Source organism: Lycorma delicatula, chromosome 9, assembly GCF_047948215.1.
Source record: "Lycorma delicatula isolate Av1 chromosome 9, ASM4794821v1, whole genome shotgun sequence".
Taxonomy (NCBI): Eukaryota; Metazoa; Arthropoda; class Insecta; order Hemiptera; family Fulgoridae; genus Lycorma; species Lycorma delicatula.
Window position 1 is genome coordinate 116152447 of NC_134463.1, and position 22178 is coordinate 116174624.

The following is a 22178-nucleotide window of genomic DNA, read 5'->3' on the forward strand; positions in this document are numbered from 1 at the left end:
CATCCCAGAATCTACCAGGCCGAATTTCTGCAGTCTGTCCCTAAAAGCATCATAGCCGGAAAAAAATTGCGTCACATATTTATTAGGGTGCGTCTCATTATTACTTTCAAAAAATTGTATGACACTATCATATAATGATACAAAAAGAGCCAAAGATGTATCCTTTGACAGCCACCGTGCTTCTGTGTGCAAATCTAACCTAATAAAGTCTTTTTCATTATTATCTTGGAAAAAACTGTCGAAACATCCTATCATTTTTTGCATTGCATTTGTTTGATCTTGTTTACGGCTTGAATTATTATAGTTAATGATGAATGGAGACTTGTACTTAGATACTTTCTTACAAGATCTTGTGTGTACACCACATAATGAATACATAAAACATTTGTCAATTTTTCCTTCAAATAGGCAACAAATCCACGATAACGACCTACCATTGATTGTGCTCCATCAGTAGTGCATGCAACAATATTATTCAAAGGAATGTTATTTTTTGTAAAATATGATTTCACAGTATAAAGGATCCTCTTGTATCTGTAATGAGATTTACTGCGAGTAGCATTTCTTCTCGTAATGTATTGTCTTCATCAAAATAACTTACGTATGGCATCAATAAAGCTTTATTATTTGCAATGGTAGACTCGTCCAGTTGCAAGGAAAATGAAGAGTTTTGGAGATTACTTATAAGTTTTTTTTCAACATTAACTGCCATTTTTTCAATTCGTTGCTTTACTGTGTTATCGCTTAGGGGCAACGTTTTTAAAATTTCAGGTATAACCTGATGCATTACTGTTGAGATAAATTCTTTTATAGAGGGTATTATTACAGATTCTCCAATATTATAGCTTTTACCACTTTTTGCCATTAATTGTGAAATGCACTAAGCGGCAATTAATCGATCTTCGTTCGCTGCATGTTATTTCTTAAATGCAAAGTTTTTTGAACGATTTTGAAATTTTGTATATATTTCCGGAAAATATTCAGTGGGCTTGTCCTTATCATTTGAATGCTTTGTAGAAAGATGTTCTCGCAATCGACTTGACTTCATTGCTTCCTTGGATAATGTTTTATAACACAATAAACGCATTGGATGTTGTTTATTACAACATATTCTATGAAACCCATCTTCAGATTCTCCGGCAAATAGCCACGAAGTATTTATTTATTTATTTTTTAGAGAAATGGGCTCACAATATTTTACATATTTTGAAGTATAACTAAAGTGAAATTATATTACCGGTTTATTATTACTCGCTTAGCTGATAACTATATCATTTATATTAATATATTTACTCGCTTTCACAATATTTTTGAAGCTGTAGACACGTGCTCACTCTTACAATTCTAACTGGGTACTGACCAGATACGCGAGCTATTTTGGGACAACACTCTTTTGTTTATGGTTGCACTGTAGGGCCATTTAGTTTCACCTTTTTTTTTTCTTTTTGTTTGTTTAACCTCAGTGGCCACCGTTAGGTATTGCTTCAGAGGATGAGATGAATGAATTGTAGCGTACATGGAAATGCCATGCCTGACCGGGATTCGAACCCGGGACCTCCGGATGAGAGGCCGAGACGCTACCACTCACGTCATGGAGGTTCACTTTTTTCTTTTTTTTCTGTTTAGCCTCCAGAACCACAGTCGGGATTACTTCAGAGGATGTATGAGTGTAAATAAAGTGTAATCTTGTACAGTCTCAGGTCGACGACCATTTCTGACATGTGTGGTTAATTGAAACCCAACCACCAAAGAACACCGGTATCCACTATCTAGTATAGTACAGAGGTTCACTTACGTAACGTGAACTAAACTTATGCGCGGGCGATAAAAATAATATATTTTCTGAAATTGTCACGGTGAATTTTATGAAAACCTAATGAAAATGTTTTTAAATAATGCTATGGAAATTTTTTAAAAAGGCAATTAATTAAAAAAAAGAAAGAAGTGCTACAGTGTCGGACAAAATCCCTGCCTCCCATCATGAAAGCTGGAACGCCCACTAGTGTACGTAGGGATGAGGTTGACTATCACTTTATACACGAACGAAAATGTCAGTTCCTGCAGGATAACGCAATGCGTCGTACTGCTAATGAAACGCTGGATATGTTATGGGAATTTTTTGGCCATCTTTTGATATCAAAAGGGTTGTGGTCTCCAGGATCCCCAGATCTTACACCAACAGACGTTTTCCTTTGGGGATATTTAAAAAGGGTAGTTTTTAAAAACAGTCCTCATACCGTTGACGAATCGAAGCCTAACATTGAAAAGAGATTTCAAAAATTACTGAGCAAACATTAAAAAAGTGACTGCAAATGTTATGAAACTTATACGAATCTGCATCGGGATCACAGGAAATCATTTTGAACATCTATTGTAAAGTTATTAAAAGTAATTTGAATATTTTTGTGTAAGTATTGGTAATCGTGAGCCAGAACGTTCTCAACCTTAATCTTTTTCAAAAAAAAGGGGGTTACATAATTAATAAAAATACAAGTTTCAAAAGCTGGAAGAGTAAAATTACCTTAGTATTCTTCCTGAGAATCTGTAATGGCAGTAGCGTTGTTATCAGCTGTTTTGGGCAACCCCAATCATATAGTCAGGATAAAATGACGCTGTCTACTGGCATATATATATATATATATATATATATATATATATATGCCAGTAGGCAGCTATATAAAACTTGTATATTTAATGTTAATTAGACGAAGTTAGCGAGCGTAGGTTATGTTTGGTTAGGTTATATTGATATAACCCACCGGGTTGGTCTAGTGGTGAACGCGTCTTCCCAAATCAGCTGATTTGGAAGACTAGAGTTCCAGCGTTCAAGTCCTAGTAAAGCCAGCTATTTTTACACGGATTTGAATACTAGATCGTGGATACCGGTGTTCTTTGGTGTTCATCCTCTGAAGTATTATCTAAACGGTAGTTACCGGAGGCTAAACAGGAAAAAGAAAAAAGAAAGAAAGAACCCACCGGGTTGGTCTAGTGGTGAACGCGTCTTCCCAAATCAGCTGATTTTGATGTCTAGAGTTCCAGCGTTCAAGTACTGGTAAAATCAGTTATTTTTATTGGATTTGAATACTAGATCGTGGATACCGTTGTTCTTTGGTGGTTCGGTTTTAATTAACCACACATCTCAGGAATGGTCAAACTGAGAATGTACAAGACTACTACACTTCATTTACACTCATACATATCATCTTCTGAAGTATTATTTGAACGGTAATTTCCGGAGGCTAAACAGGAAAAAGAAAAGATTATATTGATATAGTACACGGATACGTCATTATACGGAATCAACATAATCTAATCAACGCTCGCTTCGCTCGCTAACCTCGTCTGATTGACTTCAACAATAAAAATTATATACCATAAGTTATATGTATAGGTGATTTTATTTTTATGTACGCAATCAATTGGATTTAAGTAGGGGTTAACAACGCTACTGCTATTACAGATTCTGATGAAGAATAATGAGGTAATTTCATTCTTCCGACTTTTGAAACTTGTATTTTTATTAATTATATAACATATTTTTCAAAATACTTCAATTTGAAAAAGATTAAAGTTGAGAACATTCAGGCTAACAATTATCTAAGTATTTTGTTAAAATTTATATTTTTGTAATAAATTCACGTCGTCAAACAATAGGGGTTGCATCCTTTTTAAAACACTGAACGCTTACGCATTAAAAAATAAATTTTAAAATATTTTTTTAGAAAATTTTCCAAAAGGTTTACCGACTATAGTATAAATTTAAGGAAAGTACTTTAAGGGAATTGGATTATAAAAGATTTAAAGGTAAACGTTTTTTTATTTTAAGTATTCTGGGAAATTTCTGAAGCAGCCTCGTAAAATATTTATAGAATTATGTACTGTAGAAATGCATATCATATCTATTTGGTATGAATTATTTAAAGCGGATTTCAATTTATGACAGATAAATCGGTTAGTCTTTCATGTTGTCAAATTTGCATCACTTTACACGGTAAAAATGTTATATTTAGACTAAACCGGTTTTTTTAAGGGTATTGTTTTATTTGATGTAAAAACAACATTTTGACAAATATACTTGTATAAAATTATGTAGAATACTAATTTTAGTAATAATAATAATTACGATTTTGTACTTTTTCTTTTCTCATATTTATTTTATTGTTTATGCTGTCGTAAATCATAAAAGTATTATCTTTTTTATGGAAATCAAGATTTAGATGCTGTATTTAATATCTGAATGAGCATAAAAACGCAACGTCTCGCTAACAAATATCTACGATTTGGAAATGTTTCAGAAAAAGTCTTATATTCGTACAAGTATTAGATTCACGTTTGCGACAGACTGTCGCCGATATACATTTTATTATCATCGCATTTATTATTATTATTTTTTTTTTAATATAATTCTGTTTTGTTTAATAAAGCTACACAATGTTTTGGAAAATAAATCTAAAACTTAGTTTTTTTTGGGGCTTTTTTTATATTAGTAATACTTTTGTAAAGGGATTTTTTTTTGTAATTTCATGCAAACTTTTGTGCGTTTTTTTATTTGTGTATGTAATAAATTCATTTAGTGTAATACAGTGGATAATTTATTAATATCCTTGAATGAAAACTTTACCGAGTGGTATGGAAAGAGAGACAACATTATTTCAATTCTAGTTAAACGCAAATGGATGAAGTAATCGATATAAGTACAGTTAGAATTTGTCTATTAGACCGAAAAACCCGTGGAAGTGGTAATTTATTGTACAGTTCGTCAACAAAATGTTGAAAAATTTTATTTCTTTAATATATTATTTGAAAAGATATTAATATTTATTTATTCTTTTGTATTTCTATTTAAAAAAATAAAAATAAATAAATAAATGGAGTTCACTTTGTAATTAATTAGAAATTTATCACCGTTTAACCACAATACAATTTCAATCCATTATAAATGTGTAAATAATTATTGAACTAATGTGTATTTGGTTAAATGTTAAAACGTTTCATTATGTTTCAAAGCTTGTATTATTATGTTATATTAGTGCTTTACCATTTAACGCTAATATCAGTTAAAATTCAGTAATTTGAAACCTAAAAAAATAACAAGAGTTCAATTTAAACTTTTCCAGTTTTAGTAAAACTTGTTTAAACCTTTTGAAAATGTTATTCAATCTGTATTATTATATACAGGGTTTCCCATATAAAACGCAACCCAACCTTATATTGGTAGGTATTGAAATAATAAAAAGGCATGTGTAAATGTAAACGTAATTTTTATTATTACCATCCATTACCTTACATTTAAGTAGTAGATGTTGGAAGTGGCCGCCATCTTCTTGAATACAAGCTTCAATTCTTTTTACAGCGTTTCTTGCAACTTTTTTCAAAGTTTGTGGCTGGATATTTAATACAGCTTGTTCAATATTGACTTTCAATCGTTCAAGTGTTCGTGGTTTGTTGCTGTAGGCTTTTTCTTTGAGGTAACCCCGTAGAAAAAAATCCGCCGCAGTCAAATCTGGAGATCTTGGTGGCCACAAGCTTCGACCGATAACACGATTACCAAAGAATTCCTCAACGAAATCAGAAGTTGAACCTGCGTACTGCGATGTCGCACCGTCATGTTGTAGCCGGCAGTGTCTGTCTTCCTCTTCCAAGAGTGCAATTAACTGAAATAAAATATCCTGATATCGTTCTGCATTAATGGTGTACTCGAAAAAAAATAGGACCGATTATTTTCTTCCGCGATATCGCGCACCACACGCCCGACTTCTGCGGTTGTAATTGTTTTTCGTGATAAACGTGGAGATTTTCAGCACTCCAAATTCGACTGTTTTGGCTGTTTACGTAGCCATCCGAATGAAACCGTGCTTCATCTGTGAAAAATAACGAATCCATAACATAAATTCCCTCGTTCAGAAATCGACGGAACCGTTGACAATAATGTAGTCGTTTTTCTTTGTCGGGCTCAAGAAGTCGATGAACCGTTTGAATGCGATAAGGTCGTAATTGTAATCGTTTGGTCGCCCGATGAACAGTCGATTTAGACAAATTAATTTCAGCAGACAAACGTTTGATCGATTTATTTGGCGAGGAGAGTAATCGGTCTTTGATTTCAGTGACTGTATCTGTATTCAACACTGACGCAGATCTTTCGTGTTCCTTGTTATTAACAGAACCGGTCTCTCTAAATTTTGCGACTAACCTTAATACTGATGTTTTGTTAGGAGCTGGTTTATCTGGGTACTTATGGCGAAACAAATCTTGCACTGGAACCGCTGATTTCGTACTGAAATACGACTCGACAATGAAAACACGTTCATCTAGCGAAAACACCAACTTGTCTCTAACAATACACTGAAAGTTATGATTGCATTGTTGTTACTATCGGTAGTGTCCTACTGCGTCGCCGCGATGTTCAGATGTTGGACGAGTCCATTTCAGTAACGAGTAGGGGAGTAAGCTTGACTTTTGAAATTTCAAGGATGAGTGATTGATGGGTTGCGTTTTATATGGGACACCCTGCATAAGAGAGTAGGGTTTTTGTTTGTTCGGGATAAACAAAAAACTACTCGATCAATCGCAACCAAGTTTCTACTTGTGTTTCTTGGCGTTACAGAAGGTTTTTAGTTATGTTTCATCTAGCAAAAATCTTGCAAAAAATAACCCTTTCGGCATTCCGGAATGCGGAGGTAGATTTCACCGATGCTAAGTAGGAGATAAAAAAGATTTCCACCTTAAAATTAAGAAAAACTTCTAATTAGCTTAATACGATAATGGTTGCATGTGAAAAAAGTTTTACATGTTTAGCATGCAAGCCCCATCTTCTTACAATCCCAGCAACACATTTTGTTCATCCCTTGCCGTAAGGGTTGGTCATATCAAAAATTGTTTATGACAAAAATTTTTAATGTTTAGACGACTAATGAACACTTTAAACCGATTCGATACTGTGCCTATTAAGGAAGATATGATTTTTTTTTGTTTTCGAAACAACATTTATTTCACCATCTGAGCCAATGGTTGGTGATATCAAGAAACCTTATTTAGATAAGTTTTAAGCCCTTATCCAAAGAATAGTAGGAACTTTAAACGAATTCGATATTTTACTTAATAAGAAAGTTAATGATTTTTTTTTCTCGAAAAAGCCCCCGCGGTACCACCCCCATAGTCCGATTATGCCCATTAACGAACTGAGATTTTGGGTCGTTGTATTTTATGTATCAATTTGTAAGTGATTGGCGCAAAATTACGGGAGTTATTGTGTTCACAAGAAGGTGAAATATGAACATAAACATAAATATAAACAAAGGTATATATAAACATTTGAACTCAGATGGTGGTTTTGGGGTCTGGGGGATGTAAAACGCGAAGATATGTCGAAATTTTCCGGAAGTCGAATCATTGTACCCATTACAATTGTTAGTTTTCTTATGAAATAAATCTACCTAAAAATATATATAGAAATGTTGTAATGAAGATTTATCGAGAAGATAAACACAAAAACTACTCGATCAATCGCAACCAAATTTTTACCCGTGTTGGCATAACTGAGAAGGTTTTTGTCTCGAAAAATTTTCGAAAAAAAATAAAAAAATATATATATGTATGTATGTAGTAGTGGGTATTTGCCGGTTGAAACACAAATTTTAATGAATTGACTTTAATGAACTGCGAGTCTCTATCATTGTGTGAACTGGGTTTGAACTAAAAGTTAAATTTTTAATTTTGGGGACGGGGGATAGAAGTAAAAGATACAGTGTTGGCTATTAAACGATTTTATGAAAAAATAAGAATTAAATCTTAAATTTGGGTTAGTAATCGAGAATTTAAAAATAATTTATACTTACCCGCATCCGTTTCATCTTAATTACATCGTTCTTATCTGTAATTTATGAGGGTGGATATAAAAGCAACACTGTATAACCTACTTTTTTCTTTTACTTTTTTTTATAAATGTTCTAGCTTAAATGTAAAAGTGAACAAGAAGCTGAGAGAAGAGAAGTGCTATAGGAAGATGGATGTATGAAGAGTTTTTTAAGAGATTGATCAGCTTCAATTCTCTTCTCTTTTAACATTAACTGTTGTCGATACAAGCGTGAACAGCTATTTTGTCAGTCTATTGTGTCGTATCTGTATCTCTTTTAGCTTTCTTTTTTTTTGGAACTACTCCACCTAGATTTTTTTTCCTTTTAGAAACACAATTCAAAAGCACTTTTGTTTTTGTGATAAAAAATAAAATCCGATAAAGAAAATAAGAGTAAATCTAATTTATCGTATATAAAATTCTATTATTTTTAACATTAGTGTACTAATTAATTTTATTTTTTAATTAAATTTAACTTGATTCTTTTTCAGTTGTTTTTTTATTATGTTTTTATTTTTTTATTTTTATATCGAAGTGGAATTTTTTGCTTTTATCTATCTTATCTTTATTTATATCTTAACTTCATAGTCCTGCAGTGTCTTATACGGTGTTTGGTTGTCACATTTTGTTCTGTAGCTCCCGGTACTTGGTAGCAAAATTATATAGTTTCGCTGCTGGATGAATGAAATTGAAAAATATATTTGCCAATGTTTTTCTTGGCAAATATTGTTACGGTAGAATCAAATCGCATTCGTTTGCTTAATAATTGGCAATATTCCTGCATTATTATTTTCAACAATCACTTAATAAAAAAAAATTCAAATATTCCAATAATAGTCTTTAAGTAACTATTTTTAGGATAGGAAACGGCCACTTGTTGTTTTCTACTAGAAAACAGATTGTCATCGATATCAGCGGTTAAAATTTACTTCTAAATCGATATATTATCTTTAAGAACAGTATTAGTATCTCATGTTTGTAATTTGTGCGATCAGCTCTTGTATTATGTTCGATCCGAACGTTTTTCTGAAAGATTTTATTGTTGTTAGTATATTAACTCAAACGACTTAAATTGAAGAATAAGAAAAGGCTATAAAAAGACTTCTACAAAAATTTTACTTAAAATTTAAATTTATTAAACGATTATCATTAGTAGATATTTAGAAAATAGTATCTTAATTAGGTAGAGAGGGTAAGATTGTAGTGAGTAACCTGCTTGGGGATTTAAGTGGTTTATAAGGTTTCTAAAATATAATTTTAAGATTTAAATTGAAATTACGTAAAATGGCAACAGTTTATTTATATTTATGTTTTTTACTCTATTCTGAGAATACTCGTTTTACAGTGTTTCGCAAGTATTATTTATTTATATATATTTCTCCAACCTGTTTTGCAGCTACTGTGGGGTTTGGGTCTGTGTATATAGGTAAATGCAACTACTGCTACCGGCGTGCTAGGCCTGACTTTGCTGCAATGTAACGGAAAATGGATAGTCTGGAATAGGCTCAGGTCGACCCCTCCTGAGATATATGGTTAAGTTAAACCCAACCACCAAAGAACATCCCAATCCCATAGGGGGACCCGCCTTGTGACACTTCCGGTTGCCACACCAACCCCCTCCCGTTCCTAGCCCTGATGGGCTTTAACGGAAGTCGTCTTTCCCTCTCTAACTTTTTACATCTCATAGTAAATAATAAGCCAGGCCTCGTTGGGATGCCAACGATGTAAATGTCTCGGTAGACATTTACATCAGTGATTTATAAACTCGGCTTTTGGCTTCGCTGCAGGCCTCATCCGTACATCTTGAATATCCTACATAGTTTCCCTCTGAACTATCTAACCGAGTTCGCTGAAGCACCAACCCTAGTTGTACACATACAGTGCCAATTCGTGCGTAAATGTCTCATAAAATTCGAGGTAACTGAATAAATAACATACCAACCAAACAGAAACGTGCATAAGCAACCAATTTACTCATACTCGTCCACAATACTCGACCTCCAAGTAGTTGGATTATAAGAGCCGCCACGACTCCCAGTCGCCACTGAAGAACACCATTATCCGTAGTTTAGCAATTCATATAAAAACAACTGCTTTTACATGAACTTGAACCTTTAAACTCACGACATTGAAAATCAGCTGATTTTGTGATGACCAGTTTTTAAACACTAGACTATCCCGGCGGGTTATTATTTATTTTTCAATAATTATTTACTTTTCATAAATTCCCGGCTGTTATACTGTAAAACTGTAATTTTATACATAAAGGAAAGTAGCTAATCAGATTAAATTTTATATTTTTTTAACATTTCAGGACTCTACTTTAACAGAAAAAAAAAACAATTTTAGTACTGATAAAACTCCGGAAAGATTTGCATATACTTTTCCGGGAAAAACAGGCCAAAATATATTGATGGCCTTCCTTTGTTTGATATCTCCAGACTGGTTGGATCGATTTCGATAAAATTTAGCGCTACACTATTTCCAGTATAAGTCATTGATACTATTTTATGTCGGTTAGAATTGTTCAAGGGAGGAGGAAAATACGGATATACAGGCAAAAAATCTCTTTTTCCTTTTTCTGTCGTTTCTGGACTCAAAGACGCGTTCTTATACTAATTACGAAAATCATTCAATAATTAAGACGCAAATTGCTGTGGAGATAAAATGGTTTATTTAATCAATGTGACTTTCACTTTTTAACATAATTTCCAGCGATAAATTTATTGAATTTGTCCCCCATCTCTGTAACAGCTTATTTGTGTCTGCTGTAAAAAAAATCTATGCCTTGACGTTGAAACCAATTTAACACGGTTTTTGATGTCGCATTGCCATTAAATTTTTAACCACGTAGTACCTTCTTGAATGGACCGAACTAGTAAAAATCCAAAGGGACGAGTCAGGACTACATAGAGGATAAGGTACTACTTCCCGATGCAGTTTTTCGATGGTCTCTCGAATTATCTGAGTCATGTGGGTTCGGACGTTATCATGAAGCAGAATGATGCCTCTTCGCTGCGATCCAGGACGTTTTTCAACACTTCTGGCTTCGCTTTGTTAAGTGTGTCACAATAGTATGCGCTGTTTATCCCAGAAATTCTACAAAAACCTAGCCTTTTGCATCCCTTAAGATTTTTTCTTTGTTATTTTGACACTGCAGATAAAATACTCTCTTTTTTTAATAAAAATGTTTTAAATTTTGTATTAAACTTAACTTATTTAGGCTGTATGAAATTTATTTATGTATATTTCTATTTGTTTCTCTGTATTTTTTTTGGAAATATTAATTATATTTACGAAATTTCTTGCAGTAAAATTTTCATGAAGTTTCGATGTTTGATAGAAATTACTCCATATTCACATTTTCAAAGACCTATTTCTTTATATAGTAATACTAATTTTTATATATATATAAAAATAGGTCTCTTTCAACTCTTCTACATAAAAACTGGATTGAGGCAAGGAGACGGCCTCTCACCACTCCTTTTAAACTGCGCCCTCGAATTTGTCATGAGAAAATGGTATGAAATAAATCCCAAAAATATAAAAATGGGTACTAAGAAAAACTCCATCGCACTAAATTGCCTAGGATTTGCAGATGAACTCGCTCTTTTAGCAAATAATATTCAAGAAGCCAAAACACAAATCATGAGCCTTCAAAACCTAGCACAAAAGATAGGGCTTCATATCTCTTTCGAAAAAACTGAACTAATGGCCATAGATCCTCTGGTAGTAGAGCACATTACGGTAAACAATCAGAAAATTAAAATAATAAAACAATTTAAATATCTAGGGGAAATAATAACTTATAATTTAAATGAAAAAGTGACATGGCAAAACAGGACAAATAAAATGATTAAATCCCAAAAATTAACTTTGTCAACATATAACAAAAAATGCCTTTCTGCTGAAACAAAACTTAAACATTATAAAACTGTAGTACAGCCAGAAGTCACGAGACCCTTTTCAAAATCACTCAGAAAAACCGAATTGAAAATATTCTGAAAATAGAGAGGAGAATTGTCAGAACGTGTATCAATAAAAAACACCAAAAAGAAGGCCGATGGTGGATTGTGCCACAAATGAGATGGTGTATCGAGAAATAGAGCCTGTTACTGATACTATGCGGAAAAAAAGAATCTCTTTCTTTGGTCATCTCATAAGGACACCGGAAACAAGACCGTCAAGAAATATCATTGAAAAGCTCTGGTTCCAAAAGCTAGAAGTAGGATGGATCAAAGAAATTAGAGAAGATATGAAAGAATTGGGAATTTCCCTGACCGACCTACAGAATAAAACTGGAAAAATTACAAAGCTAAAAGACAAAAGCATTAGATTTAAACAAAAGACAGACAAACGACAAACTACAACGAAGAGGGTGTTTACGGATGAAGAAAAGAAAGCAAGATCTGAACGGATGAAGAAATACTGGGCAGCTCGGATGAGTAAAATAACACGCTTTTCTCAGAAAAGATCCAACTAAAATTGACTTAAGTGGTCCCATGTTGGCCGTAAAAGCATAATAATAATAAATAATATATGTAGAGGTAATATATTAGATTTTATTAATTGTGCTGTTTTTTAAATGGTTATTTTTTATCTTTTAGTTTTTATTTATAAATTTCATTTTAAATGATAATTGTTTTTGTATTATGGCAGATGTTTTTCTATTAGTAAATTATTTTTACTATCATTCGTTAGTATCTTACTTACATTTACATTTTTATTTATTTACGCCATTTGTAGTTTGACTGATCTGAGCACATTCTATTTCCATTTTTATACTGAGATAATATATTTTTAGCCTTAATATATCATCTGTCTTAAATTGACATTATTTATTTCATATAATTTGTAGAATGTATCAAGCTACGACTAAATTGTGGCAGCCTGCTTCTTTGGGAGCATCGACTGTACACCTCGCCTGTCACCGTAAATTAGTTACATCTCATCACTTGTTCCAGTACAAATTACGTAATTATATCAAATAAAACATACTAATAATCAGTTTCATTTCGTATCTAGTTGATCTTTTATTATTATAAATATTTTTATTTTTAATATTGACAGCTATATAACCATAATAAATGAAAAAGCCGACCAACAGTTTTTTCTGATGCATGTACACACACACACACACACACACACACACACACACACACACACACACACACACACACACACACACACAAACAAAACTTAATATAAAATATTTGTCATTTTATTTAAAGATAATATTTTTTTCGTTTATTTAATTGAATGATTCTAACTAAAGCGTGCGCGCATATCGTATTTAATTCACGCAGATGTAGTGATACTAACTAGACTAATGTAATTTCACAACTTACATAGAACAAATTTCGTTTTTGCGGTCAGCAGCTGGTGTAGCCGCGAGTCTAAACTCACCAGGTACCGAGTCAATCGAACGAACGAGTTTTGAGACCCAGCCAGACCAGGTTACTCATCTTATACTTAAAATATTATTCATTTATTTAATACTACCGCTCACCTATGACGTCACAACATAGCAGTAGTTTAGAGCATTTTTTGGGGTGGGGGTGTGATTTTGCAGAATTTTTTTGCAAATAATATTATTTTTGAATTGTTAACAATTGTGCCTAAGAAAAATACAGTGACCATAATTAGGCTCGAGATACTGAGGGTGACCTTGCTGTACAGTCTCACCCTCTTGACCTTTTAAGTTGAAAATTTAATGGTATCAATGCCCCATATATAGAAGTAATCTGTTAAAGTTTGGTCAAAATTGGTCCAATAGTACTGTAGATATAAGGTGATTTAGAGGCCAGTAACGAACACACACACACACACACACGCGCGCGCGTGCGTACGAACACACATTAACATTCGGAAAATTTCTATCCTGTTTTTTGGATTCCTTAGGTGTGAGAACGTCAAGATCCGGTGAAAACCGCATATATGTCCAAATTCGACCGATTACAATACTTTCCTGGCTAGAGGTACAGCTCTGCTATAGCGCTATCTAGACGGGAAATTAATAATTGTTTATCATCGTATTTAGTGAATTAGACTTTCATAGCAGGGTTTGTTCCATTTAAATTGATCAATTTTCAGTTGTTTATTAAATTTTATAAAAAAATTGTAGTTTTATCAGTGATAAAATATGAACTATCTGTATTTCATAGCTTATAAAATTTAGTTTTTAAGCTTAATGAATAATAAATACCGAATTAAAAGTTGTAAATGTTCGTAAAATTTTCAACAACTTTCGTTGTTGATAGAAATCAAACAACAAAACTTTAACGTCATGTTAAACTGTACGTCGTATTTCATATTTTCAAAGACATATTTCTTAACATGGTGTTACTAATTTAATAGGTTGTTGTATTATTAATTAGTAAAAAATTACATACTTACTTTATTATTAGTATTGAGGAATTGAAAGAAATAATAAAAAAATGTTTTTTTCGTTAAACAATGAAAAAAGAAACATTTACTGGATTGTCATCGTTTCCATGATTTTTTTGTTGAAACTCGGATTGAGGTGATGGATCGTGTTTATTTTATTAACGAGGATTACTTTCACTTAGATGGTTATTCAAACAGTTTAAATAACCGAACTTTTACAGAGTAATTTTGAAAATTTTAATATACGTTATTTTATATCAAAATATTGATGTTTTTTCTGTAAACTCTCACCACTTTTTAATTTTTTTTATAACTGAAGAGGCGTATTTTATCTCTATTTTAAACAAACAATTTATTGTATTGTTAGAAGACGAATGACTCGACTCTATAAATTTTAATCTTGATCTTACCATATATATATATATATATATATATATATATATATATACACGTATATATATATAATTAAAGACCAACAACACCTATGGTTTTTCAACGAATTTTTTACGAATTTCTCTACCAGTCAAATCCAAACGCAGTAGTATACACAAATAGGTAAACCTATATATTCGGTCTACTTAATATTACAAGTGACTTTCTTGGGGAACGGTACAACGGGCTTTGAACATCATTTACCAAAAATATCATCATATTCTTATATGTAGCCACTCGTGTAATGCACTCCAAGCTTTAGAGATCTGTATTCTAGGCACCCTATCGTCACCGAAACCTATAACGAAATCGCTGAGTTGAACGGTCGCTACACACAACGAGTTTTTGTTGGATCTCTAGCCATCTGAGAATTCCGGGTAATGAACGTGCGGATTCCGCTGCTAAAGATAGATGTAGTCAACCGTCTTTCACCATTCTTGTTACTACTGCCGATTTTATTAATTGCATTAAAAAACACTCTTCTCCAAGAAGGTGGCTAGGTGACTCGACTGCTACAGTAGATAATAAACTCCGACACATCAAGGATACTGTGCTGCCGTGGAGTGTTCAAGTAGAAAAATTCGCCAAGAGGAAGTGATCCTCTGCCGATTGCGGTTAGGACATACCAGGGCTTCTCAACGGAACCCACCGGATTGGTTTAGTGGTGAACGCGTCTTCCCAAATCAGCTGATTTGGAAATCGGGAGTTCTAGCGTTCAAGTCCTTGTAAAGTCAATTATTTTTACACGGATTTGAATACTAGATCGTGGATACCGGTGTTCTTTGGTGGTTGAGTTTCAATTAACCACACATCTCAGGAATGGTCTAACTGAGACTGTACAAGACTACACTTCATTTACACTCATACATATCATCCTCATTCATCCTCTGAAATATTATCTAAAACGGTAGTTACCGGAGGTTAAACAGGAAAAAGAAGAAGGAGGGCTACTCAACTAGTATTTGATGTCAGCAGAAAACGCACTGCTATGTTTACGATGCGCTTGCCCCTTGACTGTGCGTCATATCCTTGTGGATTTATGTGTAATGTAACCTTTGCTTCATAAATTTAAAGAGCCAAGAAACATTAATCTGGCAATGATGATAAAAAGGTTTTATGGATCGTGTATTGCTGTTCCTATGAAATATCAATATGCTTCGTAAATTTTAATTTTTTTTCCACCTGACAATTTTAAATTCAATTCTTGTATTTGTGATGTATATTTTATTCTAGTGCTAACCGTTTTTGTTATTTGAGTTTACATCGTAGTTCTTTTTTTTTTATTCGCGAATGCTCCTTTATACACCTTTTAGCTTTAGTTAAGTTTGGTTTTATGTTTATATAAATTTTATATTTTTTATGTTTGCTTTTCTTTTTAATTAAACTTTATCTTATTTTTAGGATTCCGACTGAGATATTAGTTTTAAGTGATAGTTTAGCTGTGATATTATCGGTAAGTTTTTAATTCTTAATATTTTAGTTTTGATCTAGTTTTAGTTTGTTTTTTTTTTATGGTATTTTTGTTTAGAACGGTGATGATAACACGAAAACTATAAAAAAACTAAAAGACACTAACAAAAAAACTAACGAAAACCGATGTTATGGCTGCCAAAATCTCCAGTTCTTCTTCCACCACAAGTTTTACAAATTGAAAAACAATATTGAAATTAACATTTCAAACTTTTAATGAATAAATATCACGAAAAATTACAGAACAAATCACAAAACCAAATTAGAAGAAATTACTTTCAAAAAGAAATATTATGTAATCTGAATTTTCACACAGTTTGATTCTTTTATTGTGAAAATGTACATAATTAAAATTTGAGATGCGTTACCTATAATTTAACAACTTAATTTCTGTAAAAGATGTAATCAAACAAGAGTCAGGGAAGAATTTGTTTGCAAAGATTTCCTAGTCATTATTATTATTACTTTAATTTTATTTCGCTGTTCCTGTTACAATTTAGATGTTGGTAATTCGTAAAAATTTCATCTGTATCTAATATCAAATTTGTTATTTCACAAGAAAAAAGTGGAACATTCCTTAAGAAACAAGTTTATTAATGGGTGCCTTAGTATCCATTAGTAAATATTTTCAGTTTTACAAGATTCTATCCAAAAACATATCATTTTTATTTAGTTATGTATTTACGTATCATCGCGGGGTATCGTACGATCAGCGCCGAGGCGGAAGCGGTTATAGCTGGAGTACCGCCGATACACATATAAGCGCAAATGAGAGCTTCAATACTTGCCGGACGGGACAGAAAGGACGCAACTAATGGTCTCTACATGGCTTGGCATGACAGATGGCTGGATTCGGACAAAGGAAGATGGACCTATGGGCTGATAAGTGACGTCAGGAACTGGGTGGAACGAAAGCACGGTAACAGACTACAAATTCACCCAGTTCCTGTTTGGACATGGATGTTTCCGGGACTATCTGTACAGGATGGGCAGATTAAATAAAAGTCGCTGTCATGATTGCAGCGGGCTGGATACAGCAGAGCATATGGTGGGTGTTCTTTTACCCTAGATGGCGCGACTTAAGAGTAGTACTCCAGAATCAAGGTGTGGAGGGGCCAACAATATAATCGAGGTGATGCTCAGCAATAGCGACAAATGGGAATGTATCTCGACTACGATAGGAGAGAAGGCCTACGAGGAGAGGCGACGACAGGCTGAGAAGATGCGGATCGAAGAGACATGGAGTTCGATGATCGGTGATCAAGGGAAGCCAGCTTCTTTGGATGGGCGGCGGGCTCCTCGGAGTCGTCGTTCGTCCTCTGAGGACGCCTTCCGGTCATCTAGATTCGGATAATAAAGTGTCTGGGTGATCATGCAGGGGCTGTGTACATACCATTTGGTTTAGATTTGGCTCCTGCATGATAAGAGGGGGAGTTTTTTTTTGGCGGGTGAGAGCCTCGCACTGCCATCAGTGTGAGCCTGACAGCGACTGCAGAGCCTTTTCTTCCCCGTACGAAAAGAAAAAAAAAAACATTTATAATCCTTTACTCTTTGCATATCTACAGTTTTATTTATATTTTGAACATTTAAATTAGATTTTACAATAACTATTAATAACTGTTATTTTTTTTATTTTTAAATTAGCTTCGATCTTATAGTTTATTTGAATATACTTTCTGTATTTTATTTGAATTCATCTTATTTATTTCTTACATCACAGCCGAATATTTTATGTAGCGTGGTGTTAAATTGTAACTGAATTGAAACACATTTGAAACTGCGTCATTTTGTAGAAGGCTGTTACCATAGTAACGATATCACGTAAGATTCATCTTCACCCGTTATTTTATCTTTTTCTAACATTACCTCCTTTTCTATTTCTATCATTTATTTATCCCTTACGTATGAGCACTCTATCAAATAAATCCCTCTAAAATTTGCAAGTTCTAACCTAGTATATTATAATAATACAAGTTTAGTTTTGTAGCGCTATAAATTAATAATATTATGTAATATTTTTAACGGGATTGAACAATTCGCCTACGTTAGGAGAAGAAAACAGTTGTTATTTTTTTACGTTTATCTTCTATATATCTTATTATTACCTTTTACGTCAGATTGGTTTTTTTTATATGTTCGTTTCAATTGTTTGTTTTGTTTCACACGTACATGGCGACCTTTCGACTGTTCATCGGCATGCTCTTTTCAAAAAAAAAAGTTTGTTTTAGATAATTAATAAACTTGTAGTTGCCCATCTTGCAATTTAACATACGGATGACCAATTTCAAATTCAGGGTTGTTTAATAACTCTTAATTAAGGAAAATCTCATAAAATTTTAAAATTTAAATTCCCTGTTATATTTTCATTAAAAAATAATCCCAAAACACTGTTTTTTTTAATGACCCTGCACAAAAAATGAAATCCATGTACATTAAATTACTTCGTCGTAATTAGGCGAGGATTTTTAATCAGACCGGTAAAAAAAATTAATTTTGTTTACTATCAAATTTGAAGCTTCCTTCATCATATCGTATCATTTAGCTAGAAAAATAAGGATCTGCTTCACAACCTAAAATAAATTCCTTAAAAAATTCCATTCTTTTGTTAAAATATACATGAAAAAACTTTGATCGACAGCAGTTGACGTTAATTACCTTATAATATAAACTTGTTTGGGTAATTTTCAGTTTAATGGAAGCTTTTCCTTGACTGTGTGTGTGTGTGTGCGCGCGCGTGCGTATATATATATATATATATATATATATATATACAGATGTGACTTAAGGGACTGATTCGGAGAATCAAAGTAAAAATATCCTATCTCACTTTATTTTCCTCTGACCGCCAAAAGAGACTGAGATATTTTAATGAATTTAGTTGAAAATTGATCCAACTACATTTTCTACTAAATAAATAAGTTTGAAAATTCCAAAAATGACGGCCATTAGAATGTTTTAAAAGCTCCGTAAATATTAATTTTACCAAATTATGGCTTATTGGTAAAAATATTAAGTCATTTATTTGAAAAAAAATTACACCTAATTTTTTTTGAAATCGGTTCGTAAGCAGCTGAAATCATTATTGGAATTTTCAGACTTTATTTTGGAAATTAAATTTATTTCGTAGATGTGGTTGAGAGTACGTATTCACAAGAATTCATTAAAACATCTCAATCCGTTCTTAAGATAATCGTCTAAATCATAAATAAATTTGTGTTAAAAAAAATATAAAATGGCAGACTGACGGAAATTGAAGCGAGTATCATTCGCTTCTATTTAACTATACATAACAAACTATGTTTGGTTTTTATTGTGTTCTGTTTTTATTATCTAAAAAACTTGATCCTTAAGCTTGGTCAGCCACTCTAGGGAACATTCTTTGTGTGTTTCTGTGTACAGGAGTTTATACGAGCATATATATATAAATATATATATATATATATATATATATATATATATATATATGTGTGTGTGTGTGTGTGTATATTCACACACAAAATAAAAAAATGGCTTCCATTAAGCTGGAACTTACCCAAAAAAGTTTACAAAATTACTGAAAGGATTAACGTTTAAGAGCTGCCGGCCAAAGTTATTTCATGAATGGTTCATTTTACCATAAGAGTAACATTTTTTTAAGGCATTTGTTATGCGTTGTGAAGTAGATCCCCATCTCGCTTGCTTAGTGTTTTATATAGGAAATATTTTTATTGTTTTATATAGGAAATGTTTCCTACTCTTGTTATAAAATATTTTACTGTATTTTCTTCTGTTACCAATTTTGTAATACGACTGATATTCAGTAAATGGATACCCTAAGTAACTCATAATTTTTTTGAAATGTAATCATTATTGGTAGATTTTCTAATAATTGATGTTTCGAAGAGATCTGAAGAATTGTGTATAAAATTTTATCTAAATACTAGCTGCGGGGCACGCCCTGCAGTTAGGGATTATTAGGTATTCAAAATTGAATACTTCTTATGTAAAAATTTTTTTTTTTGAATGATGAAAAATGTTATAACGAAAGTCATATCAATATGTGTTTCGGTTCCGACTGGCAGCTGATGAGCTGGGCGTCTGCGGGGGAGGTCCAGTCAAATGAACACCTGATGTTTGACTGCCCTGCTTTGGGGGGGGGGGGTGGCAGACACCGGGCCACTCTGGAACTTAGAGGTCAAGGGGAAAATTGGCCACTCACAAGCGGCGAGTCAATGTGTGGCAAGAGCCGCATTTTCGGACCGTGTGGGATTTCCTTGATGCGGTTGCTTTATTCAACCGACATCAGTAGTTTACCTAAAGGAAAAGACTCCTACTGCACTGCTGTGGGAACCTAATTTAGAGATATATATGGCTGACTACCAGCCAGTTAAGGCTCCAAGCGCTTTAATCTGGTGGACAGGTACTTGCTGGCATTCAGCGACCTAGGCGTGACAGCGAATTGCTGTCTCGACGAAATAAATTTTAGTTTATGGATGTCATATATATTTTTAGTAGTTCACGAGCTGCGCCTACCCATTTTAGTAAATATATGACAAGTGAGAGGTTGGGACAATTAAGCCGTTGGTGTACGGCACCCCGCTTAGTCCGCTCACGCTGTTAGGTAAGCTCTAGGAGGTATTTAGGATACTGCTCCCTAAACTATTCATTGCTCAGTAACCGTTTGTAGCACAGACATTTGGTCGATGCTTTAAGGCGACCGAATGAGGTGGTATCGGGAGAAATGCCAAGCAAACCGTAACGAAAGTTAAATTAGAAATTTAATTCTAGAAAGTGATACTAACGGATCGGGATTTTCCGCTAGTGATCGGTACATTCCGGTGCTAAGCTAAGGAGGATGTACACACAGATATACTTACAAATACTGTTCAGAAAGGTAGGATATATGAATTTTTTTGTTTGTAAACATAACGTTAAGAGATTACGGAAAAAATCCAAATTTAAAAACGCCTTAATTTTTTTTTATTAATATAAAGTATATGTCGCTTTATTATTTTTTTTACGATAGATTTAAGAGTGTTAAAGTTTTTACCTTTTGAGTATTAAGTTTGCATTCAGAAATCTAAAAAATAATACATATATATATATATATACATTACATAACTTTAGTAAAAGCTTCTTTGTAGCGTGTAATTTTCCGGTTTGCTTGTCACTGTTACGTTTATAACACACACTGATGTAAAACTTATATATACTTTGAGTAGGAAATTAATTTCCGGGTGTTGATTAATTGAGTTTATATTCACAAGCACGCATTGTCGGATCCTTGTACGTCGAATACTATGGTCTTTTGATCGGTCAAAAACCAACACTTGAGTTTACTGTAAAATGTTTTCCTTCACCTCTAAGTAAAGTTAGATTAGATTAACTCGCTCATGTGCGCTACTCGTAAACTTACAGAGAAGTAAAAAGTAGTAATGATTCTAAAAACGACGGAAAAGAGAATTTTCATTTTAAAATTCTCATTAGAAGTTTGGTAGCGTTTTTTTTGTTACCGTTTTGGAATAAGTAAGCCGGATAAATAGTAAATGATGTGCGTGTGAATGACCTGTATGAGAAAAGTTTTCTTGTAATTAAGCCTAAGCGGGGTACTTATAATGTAAGCTCCTTCAATCATTTTTAACTTTACGTGTATTAAATACGTATAATTCTGTAAAATAAATAATTATTAAGTACAAATGATAGGATATTCAGCTTGGAAGGTAAAATTATTATTTTTGTTGTTGTTAGTATTGTACATATATGTTGTTACCCTCTCCCCGCTTGCAGATACATTACATGATTTTGTTAAAAGTTATAATCAATATCTCCTTTCTTTTTCCTGTTTAGCCTCCGGTAACTACCGTTTTAGATAATATTTCAGAGGATGAATGAGGATGATATGTATGAGTGTAAATGAAGTGTTAGTCTTGTATATTCTCAGTTCGACCATTCCTGAGATGTGTGGTTAATTGAAACCCAACCACCAAAGAACACTGGTATCCACGATCTAGTATTCAAATCCGTGTAAAAATATCTGGCTTTACTAGGACTTGAACGC

The 22178-nt window shown here is 33.0% G+C and overlaps 1 protein-coding gene across 2 annotated transcripts in view; it reads left to right on the forward strand.

The window, feature by feature from the left end:
- The window catches only part of LOC142330201 (uncharacterized), a 747772-nt gene that overhangs the window by 72095 nt on the left and 653499 nt on the right, over nt 1–22178 (forward strand). Inside the window, exon 2 of one of the 2 annotated variants that reach the window (XM_075375326.1) lies at nt 16073–16124. The exons of the other annotated variant lie outside the window; for it this stretch is intronic. The gene's annotated coding sequence lies outside the window, so the exon portion shown is untranslated. The remainder of the gene's footprint in view (nt 1–16072; nt 16125–22178) is intronic. 2 annotated transcript variants of the gene reach the window in all.